This window comes from Anolis sagrei, chromosome 2 (genome assembly GCF_037176765.1).
Source record: "Anolis sagrei isolate rAnoSag1 chromosome 2, rAnoSag1.mat, whole genome shotgun sequence".
NCBI lineage: Eukaryota > Metazoa > Chordata > Lepidosauria > Squamata > Dactyloidae > Anolis > Anolis sagrei.
In genome coordinates this window covers 212,071,941-212,099,555 of record NC_090022.1, presented here as the reverse complement: position 1 = coordinate 212,099,555, position 27,615 = coordinate 212,071,941, and the positions used below count along the sequence as shown (strand labels likewise).

The following is a 27,615-nucleotide window of genomic DNA, read 5'->3' as shown; positions in this document are numbered from 1 at the left end:
CACACTGCTGTGCCGCCAATTATAAAGATTACCCCAGGAAAGATCACACCAAGGGTCTTCTTTTAGCAGGGAGAGGGAACAGGGAATTCTGAAATTGTGAATTCCACAAGCTACCAACAATTATAAGAAACTTCACACCAAGGAGCTTGATAAAACAGGGGAAGATATAACTGTGTATAGATAGATTTGAATGATGTCTGAACTGTGAGGGTTTTTAAAGGCTTTTTCAATTGGGTACGCTGCCACCTTATTTCTTAATATTCAGGCTGAGTTGTATGTGTGGAGAGGATACTTAGTAACACCCTTCTGTGTTACTATAGTGTTTATTTTCTTCAGAGGGTTTAAATCCCAATGATGTTCACACTAAGGCTGTTATAAGATGTTAACAATAATAAAACATTTATTTAACAGGCTTAAACTTCTTCTGGTACAAATGCGTAGTGGTTTCCATAAGTTACTGGTACATAAGCTTCTGGTTACGTTTGGGTTCTGGGTTCAAATCTTGATGTTAACAAAACAGGAGATTATCTCAGGAAATTAGTCGCTGATAATAATTCCAAACAAAATTCTCCCTTTCTGGAACCTAGCCAATAGCCTTTGGCCTAGCCTTCCTCAGGGACAGAAAACAGACCACAAGCAAGGTCCTGTTCCCACTATGTGTATTCTTGCTATCTATTTCTATAGCTCTTGAATACCACAAAAGATTAACCCAGCTCTCCTATCTAACACCAATCAACTCTTATACCAACTGACAAAACTCAAGCCTCAAATTCAAAAAGTACACTTTTTTCCTCTATTTGAATGTTAGATTCCACCCCCTATTCCTAACCAATCCTGGCCATCTACTCTTTGCTTACTGGACTAGGACACGCCCCCTCTAAGAAAACCTGACCTAAGATGGCGTCTCCCTGTTTCCCTATCCTAAGATGGCCGCCAAGGCTTCGCTAGGCCCACATTTTAACTGTTTAGGCCGACAGGCCCACATTCGTTAGGCCCACATTCTGGCTGCTAAAGATAAAGGTCCTTCACAGAAGAGGACAACAGAAATGACATCGAAAAATGGGGAAGTAAACACATCCTGATCTGTGGGTGACGTTATTGGTACCTTTATTGATATGAGGATAGACTTGGCATGGATGAATATATGAATATAAAATTCATTTCTGTCCTCTTCTTCTTGCCTTGCTTGTTTGTCCCTTTTATTGATGGGATATGCTTTCTCATCAGGCCCAAATGCCCTCTGCCAAAGCAGAACCTCTGGCATTGTTTAGCTACCCGTCTGGTTGCCTTCATGTTGCCTTTGGAAGTCTGTGCTATCTCTGTGGCTTTTGTGGTTGTTCCATCAGGCAGTGTGGTCCCTTTTAGAGGCACTAGCATGCCAGACTAGCCCATTTGAATGTGTGCCAGCCCACTTACTTGGGAGGTGAAGCCAAATATTTTATATTTAAAAGTGTAATGCTGTACTTGTCCACCTCACTCCTGTCTCCTGAAGTCATTAGTTGTGGTTTTGCTTCACTGTTAAAACACTCTTCAGGTCCATGTTCTCTCTTTCTCTCTCTACACCGCCCTCCCCCATCTATTTTCGGCTCTTGTATATTTAGTAAGCTGTGTGTAGGTAAAGATATTCTACTGACCCATTTGGTTTCCTTTTTTAAAAAATTCCCCTCTTATTCCTCATGTCCTCGGGGAAAGAGAAGAAAGAATGTGTTTCTTATTAAATATGAAACACTATGTTTAAATAACATTAGGAATCTGAATTTAACCAACCAAAACCAAAGCATTCACAGTAGATGTTGATGTTCTGCCTTTAGCACAGGCAAACACATTGTTCGAACAGTTCAAAATGAGAACAGCCTTGTCATGCTGATTTACTAAATTCTGTCAATATATTACATTAAAAATTTAATAAACGCTAATAAATGACTTAATAACCTAGATTCATGAATACTGTAAGGATGGGCCTGCCTACTAGTGCTCTTGCAAAACTAATAGTTCATAGATCAGTTGTGATCAAAAGAAAACATGGTTGCTTTGTGATCTTATATGTATTTCATAATAAAATTGCAGGGTACAGGCAACATTCAAATCTCTGGGTACATTGGTGTGGCTGTGAGTATGCTCCAGCACATTTTTAATCATTGCAAAGGCTCTGCCATGAACAGAAAGCCCTTCACTGTTATATGTTTTGTGATGCTGATCTCTTTCTGCCTGAGATCAGCCCATCAAAAGGAAAACACACAAATGTTTGCACTATGTGCACTTTCTTTAGACATGGATGGGAGAGGTTTTCTCCTCAGGAAAATCTGTAATAGAAATTGGTCCCCAGGTTTGCACTGGACGGATAGATTGATTAATAGATAAATTGAATAGCAAGAGGGTCTTTCTGTATGGAAGGGGGTATGGGACTATACTATGGGATAGTTCTAGCAGATGCATTTGGGAATCCCCCCCCCCCCCCCGAATGACCTAGTAAATGCTCTTCTTACTGGATAGGTAGGTCAACTAATATTCTAAGTATGTAGGTAGAGAGAAATCAGAGACTGATTTTTTTCCACTCACATAGTTTTCCAGAAGCTGGAAATGTTTGCCTTTTTTAATACATTGCAGAGTCCCATGATCACTTAGTATAGTGAGTAAGAGCTTATGGGAGCTGAAGTTCAGAAAATGAATTCCCTCTGGCTCTAAATCTCCTGGTTATTCAATAATTGGTTTATACTTAATACTTGACTGTGATTCCATAATGAATGAGAAAGAAAAATTGAATCCATTATACATTTTCATTCTCCTATAGCAGTGGTTCCCAGCCTGTGTCCCGTGGATCACCAGTAGTCTGCAAGAACGAAAATATGGTCCTCAGCCTCACCATTACTACACTGTTGTCTTGAAGCCTCACGGCAATGAGAGCAACTAGTCTCATGAAACTCTCTAATAGTGCCCAGGCAACAGGGATGTCAGGAGGGGAAAGGCTCACTACCGACGAAAGATTACTACTGCCACATCAGATCTAGATTATTAAATATAGTTTTCTGTGGGCAAGCAGATGGTGACTACTGGATGGTATATGTTCTGTATCAGAAACAAGAGCTGATGTGGTCTATCCAATACAATTTTATGAATCAGCATCCCAAATAACCAAACCGAATCTAAAGTTGACCAAAAACCGATTTGTAACACTTTTAGTACTAATTTTGGAGAGTGGTCCCTGTTCAAGTGGTCCTTGGTCAAAAAAAGGTTGGGAACCACTGCCCTATAGTGATTAGAAGGCAGTCAGTACTGCTATGGAATTGTTACTGAATGATTTCCACCCATTTACTGAAGTCTGCAAGCTGTCCTGGATTTTTAAATTTGTTTATTTGTGTCTTTTATTTTTAGGCATGCATTATGGGCTGATCAGTTACTTGTGTTCTCCAAATAGTGCTTTTCCTTGTTTATTCTTACCCACACTTAAAATTGCTATCCATGACTCTAACATTTTATGGAATATACTTATCATACTCCTGACAAACAATTGTCTGTAATTGTTTCTTATTTACCCTCCTGGGTTTTTTCAGACTTGGGTTGTACTGATTTAAAGCACAACTGTAAGACAACTCTATACAAGGTAGACAAGCAGACATTCAAAATCCTTGAATCTGAAGAAATACTGTTTTTTTAAAAAAATAAATGAAAATCTTCCTTATCAATGCTTTTGCCAGTTTCATTGGTTCTTGCTGAGTACTGAAGAAGCACTGATGAACAATTTATTCATTGTCCTTAGATCGGCCTCTCAAATATCCATCAGTTTATTTTTTATGTGTGTGAGTGTATGTATGCACCTTCAAAACACTTGTTGATTTATGTTGATTCCATGAATTTCATGGGGTTTTGTTGGTCAAGGAATACTCAGAGATGGTTTGACATTTCCTTCCTCTGATATTTATTGGCGGTTTCCCAACCAGATACCAAGAACTGACCCTGGATATCTTCACAGATTAGACAGGATGAAGAGGCTTTAGGACGTTCAGGCATTATTACTTGTCTTTATTTCCCCATTTTTGATAATGAAATAACATTATTATTTTTGCTATATAGGCATATGAAGGCAGTATTTAACTCCCCTCTAAGAAACTGACACCACAGTTATTCAGAATAATATTTCTACTGCTGCTGCATTTGGCAAGAAGAAAGAATAGAAATGTAAATGTCATTTCATTAATATTAGTAAAAGGATTTTCTTAGCAGAATGCAATTTAATTAGTTGAATTTAATTTCTAACTAAATAATGCAGAAATATTTTGCTCATTTTTCTAACACAGTATTGTAGAGAATTTCCAGTTTTATCCTAGTTTTAGCACCCCGGGATGAGCAATGTGTCTGAGACATGAAGGGACGTTAATATGAAAGCTGTTCTAAGGAGACCTACAGTTTTACTTGAAAATAAGAATTGAGGCTACTTCTTCCTTGATAGCAAAACATTACACAGTTCTGCTTTCTAATACAGAGCAATGACAGTTATTCCATTTCTAACTGCTGACTCTATCTTGGAGAGAAGAAAAATTCATTCCTAGCACAGTCTTCTCTTTGCAGATCTGCTTGCTAGAACCTCATGAAAAATCCACCTATCTATACATGGTTCACTCTAGAAGTCTAGACATCAGTCCTTCAGGTAAATAGTTAGACAGGTGTGTTTTATTCTTGCATTTAAAGGTGTCACATTGGAATTCTGAAAAATGAGATCATATGTTTTTTCACAAGAAAAGCAAGGAACAGAAAGTATAGAGTATAGTCCGTTTTCTTTGCCTCTTCAATCCTTGATTTTTTTTACTCACCCTGCCAATAAGTTGTCAATTAAAGTCAATTATGGTATGGTATTACATAGTTGGCAACTGTCCAGGCAAAGAGAGGGACTGAGTCTGTTTTTAAGACAGTCCACTAGTCAGCTATCATAGCTATGCTAAATTGCAACTGACCTGAGTTGTCTGTTAACTTTCAATACTGTTCTTGCTGAAGACAAAGGAGACACTCAATGTCAAATGCACAGTGCCCCAACCTCTCTCTATGTATATCGCAAACAATGCTTCTCTGATTTATTCTACTGAAATTATGATTCACCTAGTAATTTTAATTAGACACAAAAAAAGAGATTAGTTTTTTTGTGTTTCTCTGTGAAAGAGTGTTGTAGCATTGATCCCAGTTTCTACTTTCTCCCTCTAACATGTCATGTCAAGACAAATCAGGCCAAATTTTATTTTCATCAGCCCAAAGGCCATTGCAGTTTTAACAAGTACAACACATAGCAACGAATGTGACACATAAAAGCACACTAATACTGATACAGAAACAATCATATATCAAAAACATATTTCTTCTGGAGCCAATGTGGTGCCGTTGAGCATTGAACTAAGACCATGGAGACCAGGGCCCAAATCTACACTCAACCTTGAGCAGGTCACACGCTTTCAGCCTCAGAAAGAGGCAAAAGTAAATCTCTTCTGAACAAATACTGCCAAGAAAAACTCATGATAGCCTCGCCACAAGGCAGAAAGATCTTGAATGCATCCAACAACAACAACAACAACAACAACAATTGAAACAGAAGTGCTTTGGCAAACATCAGTTAAATTTAAAAATGAAATTATGCACTTTAAAACTCAGAAAGACTTGATAATAGCCTTTATTTTAATAGCAATCGCTAAAATCTTAGCAGTTGTTGGTATAAGCATCACAACATGGTCCTCGGGGAGAAAATTCACATAATCGTTGGCTGAGCTCTCTGAATAAGACAGCAATAAAGGTTAAATTACCTCTTTGTGTAGCTAACATGTTTGTGCTGAATGAAATAAGCTTATACAACAAGTGATAACACTGCTAAAGGATTTAACAAATCATTTAGAGTGCAGGCTATATACAAATTGCGTGCATTTTTAATATTAATCTCAGAAAAATTACTGAGTTTGGCAGTGGGGTGTGTTTGGGAGATATTTTGACTTAGTTTTGTCTAGTGTTAATTCATTGCTCAGTTTGCCAGATTTCATTCGTCACATTTTAGAAAAATAACCTTCGAGTTTTACATACTTTCTTGCAGTTTAGGTTCTTGTAAATTGATGTTGCCATCACTTTATTTGTTTTGTCCCTTCAAGTCATTTCAGACTTATAGCAATCCTAAGGTGAATGTATTGCAGGGTTTTCTGGGGCTGAACCATTTAGGATCACCCAGCGGGTTTCCGTAGCGAACAGGAGAATTGAAACCTGGTCTCCAGAGTCATAATCCAGTGCTCAAAGCACTACACCATGCTGGCAGCATAACAAGTGGCAGCACTATTGAATGTTACACTATTTAAATTGCTATAGGCAGTGCATCATTACTTCCTTCTTCTAATGATGTGATGCTAGTTTCACACTCACTTACTTGTATTCAACTGCATTTTAAATTGCATTTCTTGAATTTTGTCAAATTGTAAGGTGTAGATTCTTCATAGCTATGACAAGCATGGTGATTAAAATGTGCAGATCATTTCAGCTATAAACTATAATTAGCATGTGATCACTAAAGTCTAGGATTATCACCCCTGGAAACTATATACAAGAGACATTAAAAGTTGTTGAATGATCTCTCACTCTTTTTTCCAACTATTTCTGAAATTACATCTTGCAACATAAAAGGATTGTGATTCCAAAGTTAACGCTTTTATGAATGTGATGAAATTAAGTCTGGCACCATAATCAAATAGACCAGCAATTATTTCACTTGGCTCTTATATACCACTTAAATTCATAATTGAGAGCATCTGAAAGCTTTAACTTCCCCCAAATTATTAGCTATAATAAAAATAATAGCAGGAATGTAACTATGGAACAATACAACAGATAGAAATGCTGTGTGATTTTGGCACATATATGTTGGAAGGGTTTCAGAAATGTCTGAAACCTCAGGTATGATAATGAAAGGAAAGCACCCTAAACTCCAGTTTTGAAAATGCAGGGAAGGCATCTTATTCCAAAAACCACTTTCCAGAAATTAAAAAAAAAATCAGCAAAAATACTTGGTTCTCAAAGTGGCACAAGATCATTATCTTTTTATTTGATTTATTTATTCATTTAAAATTTCTTGTGAAACCTTGGCTTGAAAAAAATCTTCACTGAATCACTAAGATGCATCACACAAATTTGTTAATAGCTAGTTCCAGATTTCCTTGTTGAAAGGGGAGGTTTTAACTGTATTAATTATAACCTGATGCTTAGATTTTAATGTACCAAAAACCTGTAACAGAACTGAAATGAAAATTTCACTTTTCTTCTTATCTCCATCCCTTTTTGAGCTTGGGAAAGAAGGAAACAGTTTTACAAATTTTGGAAAACTCAATTCCCCACCCGGTAGGATTATCAACAAGATGGCGGCGTAGCCGAGCCACGTCTTTCACTCCCTAATCTTATGAGCAGCACAATTAGAGAGGAATACTGACAATTACCCACCCACTTACTCACTTAAGGCTAAAAGGACAGAAACATCAAGACAAAAAAGACTGAGAAAACAAACATCTTTATCAATAAATACAGATTAAAAGCCAGACCTCTCACATCTCCCTACAACAAAAATCAGAATTTTAAATATACGATTGCTAATTGTTATATTAAACAAACACTAGTCATCAACAATTTAGTTAGGAATATATTTGAAGAAAGAGAAAGTTCAATAGGGCTACAATATTGCTCAGTATCTTCATTTATCACTCAGTTGCTGTTCATTCCTCTTCGTCTCCTAATAACCTTCTGAGTTTCCTACCTTTTCTTAGGATGCAGTATTTTTTTTTATTATGCAGAAGACTATAAAAAGAAATCCTATGAGAATATAGGGAAGAAAAGTGCTTCACATTCACAACACATTCAATAGACTAAGGACTATCATCTTTATTATATTTGCATGCAAATATAAGCAATCATTAGGTCATCATTTTTTAAAATAAAGCATGTACTTTTGCACTTATTAGAACACCTGATGTCTCAATAATTAGGTACATTCACGTGCGTGTATAATGTCAAGCATTCTGATTGTATTCCAAATCTAACAATTAGTATTGACACTTAAGACCAATTTTCCTCACGTTTTGTTGTACTAAGAAGGACATAAGTTACTTACATGCTATCAAACACATTTTTATTTATTTTACTCTTCAAGAAAAATAATCTAGGTGCATTCCCAAGAACCATCTTACTTCCTAGCCAACTGTACAGTGGGCCCTTGGTATCTGGTAGGGTTTGGTTCCAGAACCCCATACTCCTGTGGATACCAAAATGTGTAGATGCTCAAGTCCAGTCATGGGCAACCTAAGGCCCAGGGGCCAGATGCAAGCCCCTGGCGCTTATCTCAGGCCCTCCTAACTTTTCCTGCCCTCTTGGCCTGCTGGGAGGATAACCTGAGGATGACCCAGGCCCTGCCCCCTCCTGGCCCCACCCTCTCTCAGGTCCTACCCCTTGTGGGCTCTCCCTGCCCAATGTATGAATGGCCCTCTTCCCCGCCCAGCCCAGACCTCCTGGCCTGTCCTGCAATGTGGAACCAAGGCAACAAAAAAAAAGGTTGTCCATGCCTGCTCAAGTCCCACTGTATCCCCAATGGTGTAGTAACATGGTGTTGCTTCTATAAAATGGCAAAAATAAGGTTTCCTTTTAGGGTTTTTTAAAATCACTTTGTGGATGCAGTATCCATGTGGGTGTTGACTGTACTTAGACATGTCTTACAAAATGAATTTAAGTTCTATGGATTGATTCCTATAGCTTCTGAGAGTCAGCAATATTTGCCTGGTAGATATTTGTTATTTTCTGTGCATTTGAAACACAAGAAGAAACTAATAATGCATCAGACGGTCTTTCCAAAGACAAAAAGACATGCACACTGTTGCCCATACTGAAATATAAGTTTAGGGTATCACTTTTACAAGCTGAAACATTTAATATGCCTGGTAATACAAAATATTACATTGGTTATGTCTACAGGACACCAAGATCAGTCAAGGGGTGTGAGTTTGTGTGTGTATATTTTTTTCTGAAAACCTTTTAGTGGTAAAATTGGCAAAAGATGCAAAGGTTCTAGTTGTCTTTTCTGGCTTGTAGTCCATTCCCCCTAAGCCAAAATATATGAGTGATGGTAAATTGTACTTCTGTAGTAGCAATGTACACAGTGGAAACTGTTCAGGTGCTGAGCCCTGGCTTAAATTAAGTTCTCAGTCTGTCCTGTTGGAGGGAGATGATATATAATTTTGCTTGACATGGTATTGAGAAAAGACGAAGGCAAAGATATGAAATGCCCCCTTTCTTTCCCTTCCCCTCCCTCCCTGCTTCCCCCCTTTCCCTGCTACAAATACTTTCTGACAGTATTTGTTAACTGATCATTTTAGGCTACCGACATGCCAGGGGAAGCCCTGAGGGATTAAGTCTGGATGAGATTTAAGAAGCCTCCCCTTGTGTATCTTAGTAAGATATTAGTCATATCAAAACACTAAAAGGAAGAAGAAAGGAGGGAAAATGACAGGCTCGCTCTCTGATATTCTTAGGAGCATTCTTGTCTTCTGTGGGCTGACAATACCTCCATTCATTTCCTCAAGTCCTACTGGGAATTTGTGATTCCAAGAGTGTGGCTTGGAAGAAGAAAAAGCAAAAGCACAGAAAAAAAGAAAAGTACATCACATTCTTCCTAAAATGACAAATCTGTTTGCAGCTAACAGTGGTGTTTGCAGCAAACAGAACTACAGTAGCAATATCCATTATGTATTTTAGATAATCTACACAAAAGGTTTATCAAGATGTACCATAGTATTATGGTTATTTGTTGCTTCTTGTTGTTTATTTTTCTTGAAGCATAAACATGAGAGAAAATGATTCTTACATAGAAACACATCAGAGATTACTTGGGAATAGACATTTTGATGGCTAGAAAAAATGGATTTGTATGTAATCCACTGTACTGAGAGATATCTTCCTTTAGCTAAAAAGAATTCTTGCAAATATATTTCAAATATTATTTAACAAACCCCCCCCCCCCCCACATCCATTTCAACTTTTGCCCTTGTAATTCAAACTCCAAAATGCTTGTTTAACTTCAGAGGAAATGGCAGTCAATAAAGAAATAAATAAAACCCATTCATTGAGAATTAATATCCTAGACTTGAAGAGCTCCCCTTGTCTCTATTGTTAGAACATAGCTTCTTTGTACAGCTTGGGGCAAGATGTCACTTTTAAGGATCCGTCTGAACTACTCCAAAAACAGTTGAAATGAGTGCTTTTTAACAACTTTTTTTAAAATGAAAAAAAAAATAGATTTGTAGTGGGTTTTTTATTTTAAAAAAACAGTTCAAAGATTAAACATTTGCAGTCACTAATTGGATGTTCAAAAATAGCTGTCACTTCCATTTATGAGAAATGTGTTTTTGAAGGGTGGTAAGCCATAAAAATACCATTTCTATGAATAAGGGCATGGACAAACCTCTGGAAGTTTGGTTTGGGACGTTGTCAAACCCAAAACCTTTCACAGAACTTGAAATAAACTGAATTACTACCACAAACCAAAGTGGGAAACTTCACCGAGAAATCACTTCCTCTTTTTTGAATCCATATCTTATGTTTCAGCTTTATACACTCGCACACAGAGAGAAGATATGTGTCTTTTTATCTCTTGAGCAATTTTAGCAATATTTAGCTAATACCATATATATTATATATAAGTTGACCTTATGTTTATGTCAAAGTGCAGATTTGGGGGCAAAATCACAGAGTTTGATGCATAGATAAGTCAAGGGTTATTCCATGGAGAGGGGAAAGCATCAATACCACCTAAGCTTCCCACAAAGATGGTAAAACATCGAAACATCTGGGCATCCCCTGGGCAACATCCTTGTAGACGGCCAATTCTCTCACACCAGAAGCGACACGTTGCTCCTGACACGGAAAAAAAAAAACACAAAACCTCAGACGGTCATCTACCCGTGGACAACACTGCTATTTTCCCTCCCACTCATTCAAAAAAATGAGAAATGGTGCCATGAAAATGAGAGTAGAGGGGGTTGGTGCTTATTTTATGTTCTACAAGGATGGACGAAGCTCTGACTTTTCACCACTCTCCTCACAGAAGGGGATAGTTCCTTTTTTGATAAGAGTTAAGATATAGTACTTATTTTCTGGGTTAATCATTTGTCTAAAATTTCTATAATTATACTTGGATATATAGAGTATCTTTACCTGGTGCTTTGGCATCCCCCTTTGAAAAAGCAGGTCAGAAAATGAGAACACAACCTGAAGAGGTGCAAAAACGCAAGAGCCAGAAGGTAATGGAGCATTAAAATGTGGCACAGTGACAGGCAACCAGTGATCAAACTAAATGTAGCTGGCACATTAAATTCAAATACCATGGAAGAAGGAGATTATCATAAATATTACAGAAAATAAGTAGGGATATTTAACCCTTTTATCTCTTGCTTATAGTTTCATTTGTCTAAAAAAATAACTATAGAGGAAGAGCCCTAGCCCCTTAAAACTAAAGACCTCATCACATTAAGGGGGAGAATTCACTATAAATTGTGGCAAATCCACAGAGCCTGGGGTGAGCATGGGGAACCCATCACTCTATGCCCTGCATTGGCCACCTTGCCCCTCTCTTCATTCCACCTCATTCGTTGCCGGACGTCCCTCTGTTGATTCCTGTGCACACAGAAAGCCTCCCATATTGTCAGTTTCAGATGAAAGAAAAATCTTTAGTAGCATTTGTGAAAGAATGGAAAGCACTAATTTACTTTGGAGATCAGGGGGATATGGGTTGTTAATTTTATCAATTAGTATGAATTAAATTAAAGATGTAGTGTATTCCACTGATAGGATAGTAGTAGAATTTGAGAGCTAAATGATAACTGCAGAAATTATTGTTGCAAGCTATTTTTCATCTTTGTCATTTTATCTTATTAGTTCTTTATTAGTATAGCAATAGGTGTGGCAAGTTCTCCATTTGACTTTTTTATTTCATAGAGAGTTGCCAGATGTACAAGCTGGGTTTAGAAAAGGCAGAGGAACAATAGACCAAATTGCCAATATCTGCTGGATAATGGAGAAAGGCAGGGAGTTTCAGAAAAACATCTATTTCTGTTTTATTGACTATTCTAAAGCCTTTGACTGTGTGGATCATAATAAATTGTGGCAATTCTTGGTGGTATGGGCATACCAAATCACCTTATCTTTCTCCTGAGGAATCTGTACCAAGTAGCAACAGTAAGAACTGACCATGGAACAACAGACTGGTTCAAGATTGGGAAAGGTGTACGGCAGGGTTGTATACTCTCCCCCAACTATTCAGCTTGTATGCAGAACACATCATGCGATGCGCAGAGCTTGAGGAATGCAAGGCTGGGGTAAAAATTGCTGGAAGAAACATTAACAACCTCAGATATGCAGATTTATTTATTTATTTATTTCACAGTTTTGTATACCGAGCTTCTCAACCTCCTTGAGGGACTCAGCCCGGTTTACAGCCATAAAAACATATACATTCATTAAAATATCATATATCACAAATTACAAAACAACTTTAAAAACACTAAATATAAAACTACAGTGGTCAGTCGTCCTAATAAGATGGATCTACATCCACTTCCATCCAGAGTCCTATGGTGTTGTCTCATTCCTCGAAGGCCTGACTCCACAGCCACATCTTCACCCGTTTCCTAAATGTTAGGATGGATGGGGCGGTTCTGGCCTCCAGAGGGAGAGAGTTCCAGAGTCGTGGGGCCACCACCGAGAAGGCCCTGTCCCTCGTCCCCACCAGCCGCGCTTGTGAGGCTGGTGGGACCGAGAGCAGGGCCTCTCCAGATGATCTTAGTAATCTTGATGGTTCGTAGGGGAGAATACGTTCGGAGAGGTAAACAGGACCGGAGTCGTTTAGGGCTTTATAGGTCAACACCAGCACTTTGAATTGTGCAGATGACACCACTTTGATGGCCGAAAGCGAGGAGGAGCTGAGGAGCTTTCTAATCAAGGTGAAAGAAGAAAGCGCAATAGCTGGGTTGCAGTTAAACATAAACAAACCAAGATTATGGCAACAAGAATGATTGACAAGTGGGAAATAGAGGGAGAAAACGTGGAGGCTGTGACAGACTTTGTATTTCTAGGTGCAAAGATTACTGCAGATGCAGACTACAGCCAGGAAATCAGGAGATGCTTACTTCTTGGGAGGAGAGCAATGACCAATAGTGAAGAGTAGAGACATCACACTGGCAACAAAGATCCGCATAGATAAAGCAATGGTATTCCCCATAGTCACCTACGGATGTGAGAGCTGGACCTTAGGGAAGGCTGAGTGAAGGAAGATGCTTTTGAACTGTGGTGCTGGAGGAAAGTTCTGAGAGTGCCTTGGACAGCGAGAAGATCCAACCAGTCCATACTTCAAGAAATAAAGCCTGAATGTTCATTGGAGGGAAGAATAGTAGAGGCCAAGATGAAGTACTTTGGCCACATCATGAGAAGAAAGGAAAGCTTATAGCAGACAATTATGCTGGGGAAAATGGAAGGAAAAAGGAAGAGGGGCCGACCAAGGGCAAGATGGATGGATGGTATCCTTGAAGTGACTGGAATGACCTTGAAGGAGCTGGGCGTGGTGACGACCGACAGGGGGCTATGTCGTGGACTGGTCCATGAAGTCACAAAGAGTCAGAAACAACTGAACAAATGAACAACAACAACAACAATTTGTACTTTGTGTATTTTGTAATTTGTGTAGCTCTTACATAATAAAAAGGTATGTTCAATTTAGTTTAAATAAACTAAAAAATAAACATAATGCATTAAAACATTTTAAAATAATTTAAGTTAAAACAGATTAAAAATAAATTAAAAAATCGATGTCAGCAGAGCAAGGCTTCTCCCTTCCCTTCCTCTCCAAGGCTCTGAACTCAATGGGCTTTGGCACTTGTCACCAAGACATGGAGATCACTGCAAGCTTCCGGATAGGATGCAGGTGGGATATGACATTTTCTATCCCACATCTTTTATCTATAGTGGATAATTTTGGACAAATTAAAAGAAAACCATCTCAGTTCCAGAATTACCTATCACATTGATCAGAATACACATTCAAGAGACTGAAGTTAAATTGTGCGCTCAGAAGCAACAGCATTGTATTCGCAAGGGCTTTCAAACTGTGTTCTAATGTTCTTCAAAGCAGTGCTTAATGCTCGTATGGCAGAAAACTAAGACAGGAGTCTGTGAACTTTACTGGAAATAATAATCTGAAAATTGAAACATTGGTTCTTAAGAATATGATATTGGTAAATGCTTCTCTAAAACAGTCTTTTGGACCAGAGTTTGGATTACTATGCTAATTTGCTGAAAAGACACACAAGTTTAAATGAGGCCAAATGCTTAAGGCTTTGGAATGTGATACAACTTTGAGTGGAGCAGCAGATGCATTCAAAATACAGTTGGCATCTAAATAGAATTAGAAGATGGCAGCCTTCAGTTAACTCCAAATGTTACAGATTAGGGATAAAGATATCAACCATAATTGTTACGCTTGCCTGTCTCAGCCTTCTCTGTGCCTATCATCTTTCTCTGTTGGGCTGTATGTTTCTTGGGACAGGAAAACAAGGAATTCTTTTGTTTGGTTATGCTGTATATAAGCATATTAATTTGATTGGAAAGTATGCACAGTTCCCTCTTTGTGGATAGAATATGGCGCTTGGTGAATATCCATTACAACAATTCTGTTCACAATTGATGTTAAGACAAATGTTACCTGGAAATCTAACATATTACCTGGAGAGTATACACTGTTAGGATATGCAGATTTCCTTAGACCTGAGTTGTTGTAGGTTTTTTTGGGCTATATGGCCATGTTCTAGAGGCATTCTCTTCTGACGTTTCACCTGCAGGTGAAACGTCAGGAGAGAATGCCTCTAGAACATGGTCATATAGCCAAAAAAAACCCACAACAACCCAGTGATTCCGGCCATGAAAGTCTTCGACAATACTTCCTTAGACCTGTTGAATACTGTGCATCTTAGTTTGTCTTTGTAGCTGTAGTAGAAATATAGACATGAGTATGAACAACTTTAGCCTATTTAGAGAAATATATGTTGATTCCACTGTACTGTGCTTTATATATTTTTGTAATTGGTTCATTCTTAGTGTGGACATTGGAGACTAATTTCTTCCTTCTTAGTTACTTTGCTTTATACATTTGAAATTCTGGAGATATGATTGTCATTCTGTATGTATGAACTTTCTAACATGCTAATTGTTTCCCTTCTTTATGTAACCACTGCTGTAAACCCCTTTATCTCACAAAAATACTGTTTTTGGACCTACATCCATAATTTTCATTTCCTTGAGTTTTCAATCTTTTTCCTAAATTTCTTTTTTTTTTTTAGTTCTTCAAAACCACAAATGTTGTCTATAATGGGGCATAGAAACAATTTCCTTAACCCTATCAAAAACTTTATTACAGTCATAGACCATCATAAGGAGAGTGGGATACAGTCTCATAGAAACATTGTACATTAAAATCTAAATGGTTAGAAAACAAAGGTATGTCAAAAGCTAACACATAAAAACTATTTAGAGAAGAGAAGGAAGTCGAAAGGGATGGGGAGAGAGGGAGATTGATGGAGTATTCAGATCACAAGTCCAGGGGACTGGTGCGGGAGCACTGATTTACATTTCAGTTAGCTAATAGTTAGATTGCTAACCTTTGGAACCAGTCATCACTCGGCGGATTTTAAGTGCTGCTGCACAAACGTGGACAGCATTATAGGTTATAACTGAGTTGGTATCTGAGAGCAGCAGGGTGGTGTAAAGTTGACCTGATTGACTTGGGTAATCAAAGGCAGGCTGAGTCTAAATTGAATGTCCCTGTAGAAAAGACGCTGGAGGAGCACATGTTCAGTTGCTTCTATTTGACCCATGCCACAGGGGCAGAGTCTCTCGGTGTGTGTGTGTGTGTGGGGGGGGGGGGTCTTCCAGTATCTGTCCTTGAGTACAGCTGATGGAAGAGTGTGACATAGAGCCAGGGTGAAGGCCCTCTGATGATTGGGAACCTCTAGATTTGTGAAGTATGCTATAAGGGAGGCGAGATGTCTGGCTTCATTGACAATAAAGGTTGGGGCATAGGCTAGATCCAATTGCTGCACTGTGTCTGAGATACATTGGTTGATGAGTCCTTCGGTTTAACCCCTTTTTGCAGCCCCTGCAATGTCTAGGATAATTCCAAATACTATTCCTGTTATGTTTCAGATGTAGTCTATGATTCCTTCTTTAACTCTCAGATCATGCAATAGTTGTGGACAGGTCAATTCAGATTTTCAAATTAGAATGATCAGTTAATTTTTTTCATTTTGAAAATTTCCAGTCCTTGGTGTATTCTGTTGTTGTGGTTCTTTTGATGAAGGTGGCATCCTTTTGGCAGCAGTGTGCAAAAACAAATTGTTGGGGAGAGTCCATAAAGTTATTAGTTGCAACATACTGCATGGGTTCAGTACTGCTTGTTGGAAGGGACCATGAGATGACAAAAATGAGGTTCTACATAGGTTTTCCCATCACCCAAGAGAACCAAACACATAAATCTGGCTGGTATCTTATGTTGGATTTATAGCATGCCTACTTTCACTATTTCAAACAATGGAGCATATGTTGTATATATTAGTAATTGTGTGGTGTCCTCTTTGGTCCTACTTGCATCATATTTTCATAGGAACCTCATATTTCATAATCCTCTATTTTACAGGATAGTTACACAAACTATTTTTTTCAAAGTGTTCTTTAATTAAAGAAGCATGTAAGAATTTCAGCTTCATTCTAATCCTGCAATAAATGATGTTCTAATTAAAAACTTATGTTGCTTGACCTATGTGAAAACACACATAGATACAGAAATGTTGAAAGTTTTGAATAATTAAATGTTTAAAGGTTAAAAAGAAAATAACCTACACACCCAAAAGTGTGTCTTTGTTTTTGAACTTGAGGACAGTGTTAGGACGGGGAGGAAGGAGATGACTCATGAGTTTAAACCACAGAGTTTGGCAATGCTGACCATATAAAGATAGACAAAACAGCATTGTGAGAGCAAGCAGACCTGGCACCCACTAATTTAAATCATTTTCTTTGGGAGAAACAAATCCCCTTCACTCTTAACCTTTACCTTGGTTTAATTTCCCATCTCTTTCAACCTCAAAATGTAGCCAGCTGGCTCCACTCAGAAATTCAAATTGATATTGCTTCATGCAGATCATTGGTTACACCTTCAGAATCATGCTGAAGTGTCTTTTAAACATCAGAATCACTTGTTTTATCAAAACACCTTTCTCTCCAAATCTGTGGGGTACCAATCCTTTGTCTCCTTCTATCTACTATTCCTGCATCAGAGAGTCTTCATGTGTCAGGAGAGTCTCTGTCTGCCCCTTTAAGGAGACTTTGGGCTGCCAAGACTGGGTCAAAAATATGCCCTTGTACCTTTATTAAATTCTTCTCTAATATTCAGTTGGCACTGAACATTCTGTAACTGTCATATTAAATCTTCATCAGAGACACTTTTAGGAACCCAAATATAAGGCATGGCAGTCCTATTTTATTTATAGATTTTCCATCTTTTTTATCTGTACATTTCATCTTGCTTTTTCCACCTTTCCACATAACTAGAAAAAAATCATTCTTGCTTTGCCATGAGAACACTGTTTGCCACATATGTGCACATGCATCACAGTATATAAGCATAGAATCTGTACTCAGCCATGGAAACCCATTAAGTGGTCTTGGGCGCATAACATTCACTTGGCCTCAGTAGTAGGAAATTGCCCAAAAACAGGGAAAATGTTGCCTAATCATCTTAGGGTCATTATAAGTCACCAATGACTTGAAGGGCCATAACAACAGCAACGTTAGCATATATACTATGTATGCATACACACACCATCACATCAACTACTGATTTATGGCAACCCCTTGAATTACATTGGGATTTCTTAATAAAGGAAAAAAATAAACAACCCCTGTTCTTGAAATATAGCCTATACTTGCTGTGGTTCATTGGTGGCCTCCTATCCAGTACTAACTAAATCTGATCCTTCTTAGCTTCTAGTATCACACAGGGTGTTTAGGCAGAGTACGCTATGTTAATTCGATTGCTTTCAAAGGCAAGACCTTTAGTTTAATGATTTCTGAATATGAAAATTATGAACTTGCAAACTTATTTTATGTTTTGTCGAAGGCTTTCATGGCCGGAATCACTGGGTTGTTGTAGATGTTTTTGGGCTATATGGCCATGTTCTAGAGGCATTCTCTCCTGATGTTTCGCCTGCATCTATGGCAAGCATCCTGAGAGGTAGTGAGGTTTTATGTTGTTTCTGTTTGGTGCTTTAGCTTTGTGATGTCAAAATATTTGGATAATGAAGGGAAAGGCAACTATTTCTTTATGACTATATTTCAGTACTGTTATTCTAAGTTGATCCAGAATTGCCCCTGGAGTAGGCCAGAGATAGGGAAAGTGTTACCATATACAGCCCCCAGAGTGTTCCCTTTTTACACAAATCTGCAAAACACTCTGAATGCTCCAGTTTTTTGGGTAATTTTTTAAAAAGATAATAGAATTATCATTTTTACTTCCATTTTTTAAAAGTGCCATTATTGCTGACAATTTTGCTGACATTTTTATGGCACTATCACATGCTGTCCTATAAGCTGCTCTGAGCCACTTTTGGGATGTGGTGGTGGGATATAAATAAAGCTATCATCATCATCATCATCATCATCATCATCATCATCATCATCATTTGAAACACAGTAAGATTAGTACACAGCAAACAAGATCACTATGCTGGCTGTTGTATTGGATCACACGTTGGACACTTCCCAAGTGTCTAGGACTGTGATGTATTGGCGAATAATGCCAATTGTGTTTAAGTGCAGGCCAAGGTTTTTAGGCACTGCACCCAGTGTGCCAATCACCACCTTTACTGGCTTGTGCCAAAGTCTTTGCAGTTCAGTCTTTTAATCCTCATATTGTGTCAGCTTTTCCAGTTGTTTCTCTACAATCCTGCTGTCATCTGGAATTGCAACATCAACAATCCATACTTGCTTTTTTAACATGATCATGAGGTCAGGTTTATTGTGCTCCAAAACTCTATCAGTCTGAATTTTTAAGTCCCAGAGTAGTTTGATGTGTTCATTTTCTGTAACTTTTTCTGGCTTGTGATCCCACCAGTTCTTTGTCACAGGCAGATGGTATTTGTCCAACATTCCAATGAATCATCTGAGCAATGGTAGTATGCCCAGATATTTGTAGTCCATCTGTGCAATCTTCTTGCAGCAGCCGAGGATGTGATCTATAGTTTCATCTGCTTCCTTGCAGAGCCTACACTTGGAATGTGTTGTCAACTTTTCAATTCTGGCTTTAATGGCACCTGTTCTAATGGCTTGTTCTTGGGCTTTTTCAAAGTTCCATTTGTGAGCCACAGCCATGTTTTGTCTTTATTAATTTGGCTCTTAATTTTTCCCAGGAACTGTCCATGGAGAGCCTTCTTTCACCAGTTTTCTCTTCTGCTCTGGATTGTGTTTTTACAGTATTCACTCTTTGTCTTTTGCATTTGAAGCAGTTTACTACTACTGACTTCCCTCAATGTTGGTTCTTGACTGCCTTTCACATAATCTACCGCTTGTTTCACTTGCAGAAGCCCTCTGTCTCCTGATTTTCTGGGCAGGTAAAGTCTGTCAACATCACTATACGAGTGTAATCAGTAGTGGATTGTCATCAGGTTTTTTTTGTTTTTGTGTCCAGATCATCCAGCTCTGCTTGTGTCCAGTTCACAATCTCAGCAGTGTATCTAATGATGGGGATGGCCCAGGTGTTGATAGCCTTGATTGTATTTCCGCCATTTAATTTGCTCTTCAAAACCTTTCTGACTCTTTGGATTTATTCTTTGCTGATCACCTTTTTCACATGCCCATGCTTGATATTGTCCAACTGTAGTATGCCCAGATATTTATAGGCCTCAGGCTGATTTCATTTTATGGTTTGTCCGTTTGACATCTCTATGCCCCCACTATGAGTAATTTTCCCGTTCTTTAATGCTACTGTGGCACATTTATTATTATTATTATTATTATTATTATTATTATTATTATTATTATTATATCTTTGGTGGAAGCAGAAGATTAGGGACAAGAAGACTGTAGTAATCTCAGAATGAAACAACCAGTGATGGTGGTGCCAAAAGTTACTGGTAAGTGCAAAAGAATCTATGGCATCACATATCTTTCCTCTTTCTCAAATAGGTTTAAAAACCACAGCAAAATGAAATGAATCTAGATGATCAGCTTCATTTCTCAGACCCTGAGATTGTGGAGCCACAAGCTCTTCAACCGCATTATACAAAAATCGCAAATGAGCTCCTATTATGTGTTTTTACAAGGGATCTCAATATCACCTTCGTTAAAGTGGAAAGAATAAGTTTTTCCAAGATTCTATTTATCACCATTCTGATTCAGCTATTCTGACAACAATGTCCGATTTCTAAGAGCAAAGAATAGCAAAAGTACAATGAGTATATTGTCTCCAATAAGTGGTTTTTAGAGTGAGCATTATGTCTCAAATCAGAGATTTCTGCTGCAATTTTTGAAACAGACATGGCAACAAGTTTAAACATGATTTGAATGAGAACCAAATTGTGATAACAATGGTGTGATAACAGTGGGGGCATTTTACCCCATGGGTATGGTCAACCTAAGGATATGACGAAATCTAATTAAATTGCTAATTCTAAATGAGACAGAGGCTCCATCTGCACAGCGATATAATGCAGTTCAACGCTCTTTAGGTGAGCAAACCGCATGTTTCTATCTTGTGTGAGAGAGGATACTTGCAGCTTCTTATTCTCATAGTTAGAATGAGACATGATAGGATTCCTGTTCAAAATGTTTCTGTGCAACAGTCCTGCCTATTGATACAGTGGAAATCTTCCTAGATGGTATTGTAAGGGTACAGTACTTATAGGAGCTTCTTTGACCCACAGTGCCACAGGTATAGGGCTCTAAGCTTCATATGTTTGGATTTCCCTGAAATCTTTCACTACCTTTGCTCTAATTATAGTAACACCAATAGTTTCATTTCCAATAATTCCTCTTAAAACCAGCTATAAATTCTTCTCAACAACAAAAGTTATCTAGGACTGATTGCAGCAGCTACACAGCTAATCTCTATATCTCAGTGTACTCTATTTTACTTTTAGTTAATATGTGGTTTAAATGATACATGAAAGATGTACTAGGTATATTTTATTTGCTCCTACTCCTTTTTTTAAAAGGCTTAATTTTTAGATTAGAAAATGGAAATTGAAAATAGCAGTGAACAATTGGAGGGAAACATGTACAATCCAAGAGTGGGAAGGGAAGAAGGCCCTTTTGAGGTGTTTGGTAATAGTGTCCATGAATTAAAATGTACATTGTGGCTTATCCTGTAAATAAATGTACCTCATGTATAAGTTGAAAATACGTTTTGGACCAAAATTATGGAGGAAATCACCTGTCATCTAGACAAAAGGCCTGAAGGAGCAACATGGCAGAAACATTAGTAGGGGTCAGTGCTTTTTTCAGATTATCCTGGGATGGAAAAATTTATTGCCTTTTACCACTCTACTCAAAGAAGGGGTTGGTTCCCTTTTTTTAATTCACAGTACTGTGGGTAGGTTGCTGCAGGTTTTTTGGGCTAATTTTTTACTACACTTTCTAGACTTATTAATGAGTATATAGGGTAAATGCATATAGGCAATGTCATTACAACGCTATATAATTAGGAGCTCAGATTAGCCAGGATGTCCAATCCCTTGAATTGTCCTCAAGTGATAGCCTAAACCAGTGGTTCTCAACCTATGAGTCCTCAGATGTTTTGGCCTTCAACTCCCAGAAATCCTAACAGCTGGTAAACTGGCTAGGATTTCTGGGAGTTGTAGGCCAAAACACCTGGGAACCCCCAGGTTGAGAACCACTGGCCTAAACCCTCCCAATACTTGAAGAAGAAGAAGAAAATCCTGAATGCTTTCCCTTCATTGTGACATGATTTCCTTCCTTTCTAAAAGCTGAGATGAATCTGTATATCTCTATACAAACAAGCAAATGCTATGTACTGATCAGGACGCTTTGTAAATGCCTTGTTCTGTCCAGTTGCCTGCTTTATCAGAATTTGGGTGTGAAAGGTTCTCTGAACTCACCATTTTGGGTGGGATACTCTGCAAGTTTTCCAGGTAATTTTCTAGGTCACCCTGTGCACAGTGCCTGGCTCTGAGGACCTTTCAGAGTCAACCACTAAATAATTCGCCAGCCTCGAAGAACTGCACCAAGCCAGAATAACTCTCCGAAGTAATGAGGCAAACTCATTGGTGTTTCACCACCTCCCTCACTGTACATATTGAGATGGGAAACTTTGTGAATGAAAAAAGATATCCTTCCTCTCTTTGCTAGTAAACATGGGGAGGTTGGAAATTGAGGGAGAACATACAGTGTGTGTCTCTATTCCCTTCTATGGATAAAGGATGACTGAATAGAGCTGAAGAGTATAAGTGAGATAAGACTGGGAGAGCAATTTGTTTTCTGTTCCACAGCTTCATCTGTATAGAACTGTAAGAAACCAGTGATGCCCTGAAAACTTCAGACATTTCCAGACATGGTAATGTATGATTTTACTGCATGAGGTCATCGTTTTCCATCTCCCCTCCCCAACAGATATGCATGCAGACCTTTACCGTCTTTCTGACTCATTTAAGAAACAGATAATAGAAGGCATAATGTACTGCTTCAGGCTACTGTTATGCTTTGGGTTACACTCTTGGGTAATATCATATTACCCTTTTGGGTGATATTATTTCTACATTTTAAATCATCCTTAAAAGTAGAAGAAAATATGTATGTGTGCTTTTTAAAAGTTTATTCTAACATGTTGCTTCAGGACTTTATGTCCTATGAAGAACTATCAGTTCTTCTACCATAGGAAACATGTGCATAAGGCATGATAATGCAAGATTCTGAATCTATGTAGATGTAGGCAAATGACAACACAGCCATTTTTTTGTTCAGGGGTTCTGTTTTCCACTGATGACATCTGTTGTGGGAGGATATTTAAGCATCTGTCACACATATTGCCAAATGTGAAACTAGCAGTTAAATTGTTAACCCCACCCCTGCTCATCCTATGTAATGTTTCTCTTCAAGTAAACCACCTGTTGCCTGAAATATCATCTTTTATATTTATAGACCCCAAAGTTTTGGTAATTCTTTAGAATGCTTCATGACAGCAATTGCACTTTTTCCCATAGTAAGCAACAAGATTTTTAGAGTGAATCATCATATTTGATTCCTTTATCATAACTCTCTACAACAATCAGAGAGTCTTGAGGCATTTACAGACCTGTGGTTGTTCTTTTGAACCACCAAACAAACCCTTTTGTCATCAAATGTGAATGTGCCTTTCTAAGCACCATTTTGACAACACTTTTCTGATACAGAATTAGAAATAAAAACACAGTCTTGTGCTATTACCTAAAGAAGTAAAGCAGCACTAGCCCTCATTAGTGCTTGGATGAGAGAGCACCAATGAATACCAGGGGCTGTTGGTGATTGTATACACTTATGTATAAACGTAGACAATTTAATAAAAGTGACCCCCCCCCCAAAAAAAAACTGGTGCAGTGTAAGTTCTGTGCTTAATTCTTATATATATATAAAGAACAATTCCCTTCTCAGACTAGAGCGGCAAAAGGTGAGAGCTTAGTCTATCCTGAGAGAAGCTGAAAGAATCACTGACCCCTTCACTCTTCCCACCCCAGCACCATATCTGACTTTTTTGAATGCTTACGCAGGAAAATGGAACTGGTAGTGCTGACACTTTCTCTCTTCCATATAATGACCTTCACCATATCAATGTCATATAAAAATCCATAATTTTGGTTCATAAATCTGCCCTTGATTTATACATAAGGTTGACTTATACATGAGTATATTCAGTATATTTCAGCAAGAAGAATTGGCTAAACCACCTGAGTATTCCTTGCCTAAGAAGACCTTATGAAAATGGGGTTGCTATGATTTAACAGGCAACCTGAATGCACAGGCATACAAGTCCCTGTGGGGAGAAAAGTGAGTTATAAATAAATAAAATAAATAAATAAATATAAAGATTTCATGAAGTGCTAAAGTGGATAGTGTCTGAAAAAGCTTACTCCTTAACAAAATTTGTTGTTCTTTAAGGTACCACAAAACTCATGTTGTTTGTGTTGCAAATGTTTAGAAATTGAGCACAAACTGTAAATAATCAAGTAACACATGCCTGCCATCTGCACATCAATTCCTGTTACTTTGTAGCAGTGTAGAAGCTCAATCACTTCTATGTCCGTAATAAGTCCAAACTAATAAGTATTTCCTCTGTTAAAATCTGGCTTCCAGGTTTTCTCATATGTTGTGACTGCTTCTTTCTAGGGCGTATAAATAAGATCAAAATCCTTAAGCACTCTTCATAAACAGTGAATCCTTATTTAGATTGGTGGGATTTACTCTTGATAAAGCAAGTCTCAGACTCTATTGCTGAGTCTGAATCCTTGGAGTTTTGTACACAGTTGGGGAAACCTTTACCTTTACCGACCATAAAGCAACGGTATAAAACGTGAAAAACCTGTTAGCACCCTATTAAGCTACCGAAATTGGTCCAACATTGCTTCAGTTTGTGAATCCTTCGTGCAGTGGAACCTTTACCTTTTTGTGTTTATTGAAAACATTATGTCTTCATTATAGTGGCCAATTCTTCTGCCAAATAAATTATTCCTCCATCTGTGCCAGGAATGCAAAATATTATCTTGCAAAGAGAAGGACCATGATGGTTTGTACATGCCTACATATTTATTTATTTATTATTTATTTACTTCATTTGTATACTGCTCTCTCTCAGCCCGTAGGCGACTCAGAGCGATTTACAACCAATCAGTATACAAAGTGCACAACATTAGCATTTAAAACAGTAACCAAAGCCACTACATCAATATAACAATACATCAATACATCAATATAACAGCAATACATCCATATAACTAATCCATCACGTCTCATCAGCAAAGTCATAATCCGATCTCCTTGTCCATTATTCCATGTTCCATGATCACTCAATTAATTGCACTGCTTAATTAAACGCCTGTTCAAAGAGCCAGGTCTTCACTCTTCTCCTGAACACCAACAGGGAGGGGGCCGATCTAATATCTGCGGGAAGGGCATTCCACAGCCGAAGGGCCACCACTGAGAAGACCCTGTCTCTCGTCCCTGCCAGCCGTGCTTGTGAGGCTGGCGGGATCAAGAGCAGGGCCTCCCAGGATGATCTTAATGTTCTAACTGGTTCATAGGTGGCGATGCGTTCGGACAGATAGGTCGAGCCAGAACCGTTTAGGGCTTTAAAGCCAGCACTTTGAATTGTGCCCAGTAGCAGATTGGCAGCCAGTGGAGCTGGCGCAACAGAGGAGTGGTGTGCTCCCTGAGTGCCGCTCCTGTTAACAACCTGACTGCCGATCGTTGGACCATTTGTAGCTTCCGAGCAGTCTTCATAGGCAACACCACGTAGAGAGCGTTGCAGTAATCTATACGGGATGTAACCAGCGCGTGGACTACCGTGGCCAAGTCACACTTCCCAAGGTACGGGCGCAGCTGGTGCACAAGTTTTAATTGTACGCATGCTCCCCTGGTCACTGCCGAAACCTGGGGTTCCAGGCTCAGCGATGAGTCCAGGATCACACCCAAGCTGCGAACCTGCGTCTTCAGGGGGAGTGTAACCCCGTCCAACACAGGCTGTAACCCTATGCCCTGTTCGGCCTTACGACTGACCAGGAGTACCTCTGTCTTGCCTGGATTCAATTTCATATTGCTTTCTTCTGATGGACTGAAGAAATTAAGTTCTAGGCTGGCAATAAATAGCAATACTATATACTATAAACAACTATAGAAGATAATGATGGATATTCTACTTATCTGGCATCTGTTGCACTCTACCACTGGAACACCCTTTCACCCAACACCATACCAGTCCAGTAATCCAATAAAATAATGTTCATTAAAGAAAATATATAAAAAGGGAAAAGAGCAAATCCAAAAGCATCAGTAGAATAGAAAATGCAAATCTCAAAAGAAGCTAAAGTTCAATAGGAGTAATACAAAATTCCAGGGGACACAAAGCCAAGGAATCCAAAACCACAGAATTAATCCAAAGGAACATGAAAACAGGAACTTATCCAAGGTAAATTCTCTAAAGATACATAGGTCTAACAGGAACATGAAACAGGAATCTTGACAATACATGAACCATGAACTTGGAATCATAAACAGGAGATGATCTCCTTTAGCAACGTTGTCTCCTCTGAAAGGCCCGAAAGCAAATCACTTAATTTAAGCCCTCCAAGCCACCCATGACATCATTCCTCACTCATCTAAATCTCTGGGTTTTATCTCGAACCCTCTGAGAAAATCTGATTTGCTGGCTTTTCACACCCTACATTATTAGGTTTAATCTATTCTCCCTAGGAAATTCCTCATCTTCCCAAGCCATTTCTCTAGGGAACTGGTACTTTCATTTCTCCCTGTTGCCTGGGAACAAGCTAAAGAATCCAAACCATCAGCCTTATCTGCCTGAAACTTCCTCCAATGCCTCACATACTCCTCATTTTGAAGCCCATTCAGAAAAAATTGTCTGATGATTACCAGACTACAATAGCATCATTATTCTGAGATTGGAAATACATTTCTCCTGAATTTAATTAAGAACTTGCAATGCAAAAATGTATTCAGAAATGTCAATTTTTGAATGTTGTATTTCGTTATTGGTCTATAATGTTTGAAGATAAATAACTTAGGGAACAATTGGCCTATCAATGATTGGGGGATTTGTGTATAATTATTAGATTAATAAATAGTTTGCTGTTGCTCTACCAGGTAAACTAAGATAAGTTAATGTTTGCTTCACACAGGTATTAAAAGGCTGCCTGCACAGGGTGAGCTTCTGTCACTTCTTGATAGTGATGGAAACATTCATTGTTACTCATTTCCTGGTTGAGGGATAATACAATACAGTGGCAAGAATTTGCAAAAAAAAATCTATTTTTAACACATTATGAAGTTCTATTAAAAGTTATTCTGTGTAGAATTACATGTGGTTTATTGTGATCATTGCGTGGATTTGCACACAAAACTTTCATTCCACACATTTTTATAGGAGGTTGCTGTATGTACACAGTTGCTATTTGCTGTAAAAATACAAGAAATATTGCACAACAAACATCATACACAAAATAGCATACTGTAAACCCCCTCAATTTTGCACAAAATATTGCAGAATTAAAACCTTGCACCAAAAATTGTGAAACAAGCATTTAATGCAAATATAATGTGCAACCATCAGCAATCTTCAACTATACAAATGTTATAATCTAGCAATTTTGCATTAAAAATAACACATAATTACATTGTGCAAGTTAACTGTTTTTATATAGAAAATAATTATAGTAAACACAACCCACAGATGGCTATCTGAGAACAGGGCTTTTGTGCAAAAAACCAAAACAACACATTGATGTATAATATACGTTTTGGGATGTA

The 27,615-nt window shown here is 38.2% G+C and overlaps 1 protein-coding gene across 1 annotated transcript in view; it reads left to right on the top strand.

The window, feature by feature from the left end:
* The window catches only part of ADAMTSL1 (ADAMTS like 1), a 650,838-nt gene that overhangs the window by 167,278 nt on the left and 455,945 nt on the right, over positions 1–27,615 (top strand). The window lies entirely within an intron of this gene.